Source organism: Tasmannia lanceolata, unplaced genomic scaffold (genome assembly GCF_043159265.1).
Source record: "Tasmannia lanceolata isolate RefF3 unplaced genomic scaffold, GAP_Taslan_0.1 ptg000006l, whole genome shotgun sequence".
NCBI lineage: Eukaryota > Viridiplantae > Streptophyta > Magnoliopsida > Canellales > Winteraceae > Tasmannia > Tasmannia lanceolata.
In genome coordinates, this window is record NW_027518683.1 from 43170097 (window position 1) to 43177324 (window position 7228).

Here is a 7228-nt window from a genome sequence, read left to right on the forward strand (position 1 = left end):
ATCGGGCATGAGGACATCTGGCATAATGGGGCGTACGCGATTCGAACCCAACGCTGAGCGAGGATTGAACGGCTTCCTACCACTAAACCACCGCCCCAGATGTCAACTAAAAATGAGTAGATACTTACACATATTAAAAATTACCAATAGTCACTATTCATAATTACTATTCACAATAGTCACTATGCAAGATTACTATGCAGAAATATTACGTAAGATTACTATGCAGAAATACTATGCAAGTTCACTATTGAGATAAACTATTCAAAATTACTATTCACAGTAGGACCCACCGAGTACTATTCACAAGCGGGTCCCACATCAGCGGGCTCCACACAAGCGGGTCCTACCACCAGTGGGACCCACAACAAGCAGGACCCACAAATAGCGGGACCCAACGCCAGCGAGACCCATCACTAGTGGGAACCACTACCAGAAGGACACACCGCAACCACTTTCATTAACTCATTGGTTAAGCGGGTCACTCCACAACCACTATCATTAATGAGTAGTTGTGCTTCACCGACGAAAATAATAATTAAATAATATTAATCATCCTGTTACTATTCAAGCAGCCTTTACTATTCATTTATTTATACCTTTACTATTCCTATATTTTTGTAAAAGCATTTAAGAGAGTAGTTGTGAATTTAAGACTGTAAAAATACCTATAAATAGAGGAAGAGAAGAAGAAGAAAAATATAAAAAAAAGAGAGAGAGAAAAGAGAACGAGAGAGAAGAAAGAGTAAGAGAGAGGAAAAAAGAGAGAAAGGAGAAGGAAAAGAAAATCCACTTCATCACTACTAAGGTAAGTCTTTCATATAGATAGTTAAAGTATTTATTATGGGTAATATTGTTGGTTCTACCACCTATGTAAATATAAGGATAAAGCATGCATAAGAGGCAATAACTCGCTATAGATTATGCAAGTTTTACCATCTTATTTGAACGGTGAAATGCTAGCATAGTAACCGTAAAGTAAACTTTAATCAAAGAAAGGCGAACTGCTGAGCATAGTAGCCAAGAAATAAACTAAATCAAAGAATGATGAACTGCTGAGCATAGTAACCTGTGGGGTCCACATGAATAGTAACATGTGGGGTCCATATGCATAGTGCATGCTGGGCCTCATGATCTTAAAAATTTAATAGAAAGAACACTGAACACAGGGAACATTATTTTGGACATAGATGGACATTACCTGGACAGAAAGGACACTGCCTTAAAACATGAATTTGATAAAATTATAATATATTTACAGGTTATCCACTCCAAGGTGTAAGCTCAAACAAACCTGTGAACGGAAAGCTATATGTAAGGGTTTTCTTCCATTGATTCTCTTTTGCTATATGTAAGGGTTTTCTTCCATTGATTCTCTTTTGCTATATGTAAGGATTTTTTGCTTCCTTTGATTCTCCTTTACTATACTGGATGAAAGTATTTTCTATTCTTTGATTCTCTTTATACGCAATTGCCATAAGAGTTTCTATCATTCTGAGATCCACAACTGATGAGAATCCAAGGGGGATCCCCCCATTCGTTTCAGATAAATGACTTTACTGATAAAACTATAATTCTATTTGTATCCTCGAAACTTGTTTCCGTGAGATATGTTTATGTTTAGGGTTTATCTTGTGATACCCTAATTCTGAATATGGACTGAGTTATGATATGATGACGGGTGGACGCGTTATAGTCCTCCATGTGCACGTGGGTAAAGACGACTCTAGAGAGTGTAAATCTAGAGGATTATAAGCCGAGGTATGGCTATGAATGGGCCGAGATATGGCTATGAATGAAAGCATCTATGCTTAATGAAGTCTATATATATAATTCTATATATAATTCTTGATATCAAGTTCTGTAATTTTTCTCTATACGCTTAGAAAGTATGTTGTGCTTATTCTTTCTTTCCATATTTATAATGTGAGATGTCCTATCTACAAAATATCATGTTCTTATGAGCTTGATAATTCTACATCACTTGTTGTTTATACCCTACTGGGCTATTTGAGCTCACCCATTTTTCCTTGTTTTATTGTTCCAACCCCCAGGTGAAGTATAGATGAGAGATGAGAAATGCTAGAGTTGAATGCAAATGCAGAACTGTTCTAAATGACAAATATGTTTTAAATATGTATCAACTATGTCTTGAATTAAGATGTAATAAGTTAGACCTAATTTCTATAAACCCTCTAAACATAGTTGTTGTATTTGAGATCTTGGGAATAATGAAATTTTTTGAGAAAGATGATGTAATATTCTTCTACGCACCGAGTTGGTATTTCCAAAAAATCCGGGGCGTTACAGTAACGGTCTCTTTCACGCCACAGCATCCGTAAGTAGTTTCTTGGAGTTGCAAATACGGCAGGTGACTCCTGTATCTAACCACCAGTCTGAAGAAGTACTGGCCTTACCATTGCCTAACATGGTAATAAAATTCTTAGGCGCAGCACTGCCCACCATCATATGAGCTTCCTTTTGTGGTGTGTCAGATTTAGCCTTCTTAGGTTGTTTACACTCTGCAGCAAAGTGACACCATTTCCCACAGTTGTGGCACTTGCCCTTCTTTTTCTGAAAGATAGTCTTTTTGGCCTCTAACTTGGAATGTTCACTTTTAGGTGACTTGGATTTCCGAGGAAATTTCTTGAGATATATTACCGCGTTAACAGCAGACTGTTGCTGTTTAACCATCTCCAAGTTATTCCTAGCTCGATTCTCATCTTCATCTTCGATTCGAATGAATCATTTGAGATCATCCAGTCCACTTGCACCTTTTTCCGATACATCTCGGTTTTGAAAGAATACCATGCAGATGGTAATTTATATATAATTGCACCCACAAGAAACGAATCACAGACAGCTATTTTTTCATTATGCAACTTAGATCTCAAATTCTCTAGATTAGTCACTTGAGGAGTGATTTTCTTGTCCTCTTGAAACTTGAAATCCATGAATTTGTCCACAAGATGGGTCTTGGACAATTCCTCCTCCTTCTTGAATTGAGCATCTAAGTTGTCCCATATAGCTTTAGCAGTGTTAAATTTACTATAGGTTTCTGCAAGACGATCTGAAAGACAATTCAACAAGTAGTCTTTGCAGAAATCCTCATCTCTAAGCCATTGAGATTCATCAACTTCTTCATCTGTCTCAGCAAAGGTACTCAAAACAGTGTAAAAACAATTCATATATTTTAGACTGAATTGAGTCTTTCGCTTCCATGAGTTAAACTCAGATCCACCAAAGGAGTGAAGTTTGACCATCTCAAAAGGCATAGAATTCTGTTCCATTTGATATTTCAGATGAAATTAAAAAGTGGAAAGAGTGCACCTGATTGGCGAATCGCAAGAACCTAATCCGAGAACCGAAACAGACTCCACCAGCAAGAATCGGATCCAAGAACCGAATCCAAGAAACGATGGCTCACCAACCAACCGGCGGCAAGAGAGGAGGCCGACGACAAGTTTAAGAACCGATTTTGCAGAGGAACAATCCAAACCAAGCGAAGGAAAAGACCATGCCCAAATCTGTTTCTATATGGGAATAAACCCACGCCCAAAACGGAGATTATGTTCTTATACGAGAAAGAAAAACAGCTTAAAGAAGAACCCACTTGAGAGGGCTGCAGTTTCGATTTTGCAGAGTTGTCCTCCTCCAACAGGTTGCTTGATTCTTCAAAAAAAAATTGTTGAATTTCAATTGGGTACGAGAGAGGGTTACAAGATCTGCAAGATTAGAAACCCTATACCCAAAACCTTCCTTTTTAGAGAAAGCCTAGAAAGAGAGACATGGGTTTTAATCGATCTCTCAACTTTATGGAAACAGAGGGCTGAGGTAGGCGAACTTGGTGGGGAAGAGAGAAAACGATGGTGCAATCCAGCCCAAAGAATACACAACCCCAAGTTCAGCGGCGTTTCCTCCTCCTTGATGCCAACAGATTTCTCAATGCGTGAATCCAATTTGGGAAATCCGATTAGACGCCCAAAATCTAGATTCCAAGAGAGCCGCCCAAGAATCCGATCAGACAACCCCAAGTTCAGCGGCTTTTTTCAGGTTTACCTGTTAAAGAAGACCTGCGATGCAGAGAACAAAACCCAGACGTATGTTGGTGTTGAATAACCCAGCCGTGTATGATCGGTTCTTTGTTTAGAGAGAGAAGCAGACGTTCCACGAGAGATCAAAACCCTAACGAGAGTGATTAAAATGATCGCACAAGAGAGAGTTGAAGACGATCCCTAAAAAGAAATAATGCTTTAAGATTGTTAGAGTAATTAGGGTTTAAGCAAGGATGCTTAAAGCATTACACCCAAGGTATCTAGTTTGGAATACCAAGTTTGTTGCCTCCAGCCCCTATATATAGAGATACACTAGGGTTTTAATAGGTTAGTGGGCTCTAGCCCAAATAGGCCCACTTCACCGGTCCATTATCTTATTGGGCTTATATTAGAACATATATGGGTTATATTATATACCCAACACAACAAAGCTGCGTTTTGCATCCACCTTTTGCCATCTCCTGTCTTAAGTGGTAGCTTCTTGGGTAGAGGAACCTTGCCTCTGATGGACACTATATCACGGGCCTTTAGTCTCTTTACTAGGCCTATGCCACACTTGTGATCTTCTGAGACAAGGCCTAAGTTCAAAAGATGTACCTGCAATGGAGCGAATGGTCTTTACTGCGGAACTCAGTCAGTGTACAAAGTTACAAGACTATTACAAGACTATAACTACAAGGTCCTAGTGGGAAATGGTCGCATGAAATCCCTTTTATAACGTGCACTAGCTAGCACTACTCAATGACGACACAAGCTCCTAGATTATAAGGGGAGGCATTTTCACACCTTAGTTAGGAATTTCTTCCAAAAGTGCCACTAAAACATATTTGCTCCCATATGTTCTCATAATTATAATGACACCCTTACATTGGCCATAGTTAGGTCATGTGAACACCCTACGACAGAAGAGTTGGAGACATCTGCATCTTTTCTTAAACAGCTTTTTGCTTTTTTTAAAACATCTTTTTGCATATCACCATTGAATGATGGTAACAGTACGCGCATGTAAGCGTGTCATATGATCTCAATCATTCCCGGAAATGGTTTGTAAGACAAGGATTCTAGTATTCTACATCCACCATAAATATAAACTAGTGGGCTCCGGTAACCCACCTAATCTGTTGCTAAAATACAAAAATAGAGCTGAAGGGGTTTTCAATCTAATAAGTCAAGATCTTTTCAAATCTTCCATGAAAAGAAAAAAAAGGGAAAGATAATGAATAAATTCCACAAATTTCCATCTCTAAAATTGGTCTGCCTTTTCTTCCAAAAACCCATCAAAATCAAGAAAGATACAAAAAAGATCAAGCTCCTTTCATTCAATACTTTGTACAATGGAAGCTATTTTATTCAAAAAAAAAAGAAGAAGAAAGGAAATGAATTAAGGATAAAAAAGACAGCTAAATCATATAATATCCTAATTCTAATTCTCTCTACTCTCCCGAGGCATGAATTGAAAACCTCTATCAATATAACTCTGAACCTCCTTGGCAATCATTTCTTTCATGATCCCTTTTATTAATCTTAAATCCATTTGACATAATAACATATCTCCCTCCCCTACCATCCTTTCCACAGGCACTGCTTCACTCGTCTTTGACTCTCGAACATTCGCCAGATTCTCCCCCGGCAGAGATAACGTCAATGAAGTAAACGGATCGTCCAAAGCTTCATCTCTCTCCTCCGGCGACATTAAAACCCGACGACATGCTTCATCTCTGTCCTCCGGCAACATTAGAACCCGACGACGTTTCTTGACCGGGTCGGACTCCGACTCGGGATCGGATAACAACTCGGCAGAAGGTGACTCGGCCGGGAAAAGCCGACAGAGGGTGGAGTTCCAATGGTTCTTGATAGCGTTATCGGTCCGACCGGGGAGGAGACGCGCAATTGTGGCCCACTTATTACCGTAACTCGCGTGCGCCGAAATAATAATCTCGTCCTCTTCGGCCGAGAATGGAAGGTGTTGAATCCCCGGACTCAGCTGGTTGCACCACCTAAGCCGACAAGATTTACTCGATCGTCCTGGAATTCCAGAGCTTATCCTAGACCAGTTTCTTGCACCATGTTGCTCCACAAGTTTCGCGAGTTTTTCATCCTCCTCAGTCCTCCATGGACCCTTCATACAATCTCCCACCATCTTCTCAACCAAAGAAAAAAAAACAAAATTCTCCTCTCTTTCTCTTCCTCTATGCCTTTCTCAACTATCAAGATATGTAGCTATTGAGATTTATATATTATGAAGAAACCGTTGAGATGGAAAGGTTTGTTGGCATGAACCGTAAACCGCTCACCAAGAAAACCAGAGACTCAAACCGCGTGGTGAGAGAGAAGGGTTTTGACTTGTAAGAAAAGAGTAGACTCCATGCATGGGACGTGAGAGATAAAGACTTTGTTTACTTTTCTAACTGATTTCTACCCGTATAAATACCCGATTCCCGCTTATTAACTAACCCCCCTGAATATTCGGATGGACACCCCTTCTTTAAAACGGAACTTTCTTTTACTAACTTCCTATCTTTTTGGTTTTGGTTTTGGTTTCTTTTTTTAACCTCTTAAACGGTTTCTTTCTTTTTAACCACCATACCCATAAATTAAATATAGAAATAAATAAACAAGGTAATGTATACAATTTGGGTAAGTGTATAACTTAGACAATATTCTTTAAGGGAGTGATAAATCGACTCCCCAAATTGATAAATCGACTCCCCATGTGTCTTTCTCTCTCCTCTAGGTTAGAGAGAGAAAGAGGAGAGAGATAGACACATGGGGAGTCGATTTATCCATTTGGGGAGTAGATTTATCACTGCCCTATTCTTTAACCTTTTCTAAAATTCAGTTTTGAAGGAAAAAAAAGAAAAATAATGTTATGGTAACCGACTAGGGGACGGAGAGTGGAACCGAACAAATAGCCTATTCACACATTATGTATGTGATCCTCACTATTCATTAGATGAGCCCCATCATAGATCATGTCATTTGGGTGTTGTTCATAGTATCCAAGCATATTTATAAAATTCTCTAAATAATTGAAAATTTCTCAATATTTTTGTTCGTAGCCATCCAAGCAACTTGTAAGAGATTAAAGTTTTTATAACTTTCTATTTTGGGTCTAAACAAAAGAGGTGAAAAAACAAGTTTCCTTAAGGCTGCTTTTGGAAATTGCCCGAATC

The 7228-nt window shown here is 38.9% G+C and overlaps 1 pseudogene; it reads right to left on the reverse strand.

Moving 5' to 3' along the window:
- Window positions 1-5478: 5478 nt before the first annotated feature.
- On the reverse strand, window positions 5479-6195 carry LOC143879022 (transcription factor MYB77 pseudogene; annotated as a pseudogene).
- Window positions 6196-7228: the final 1033 nt, after the last annotated feature.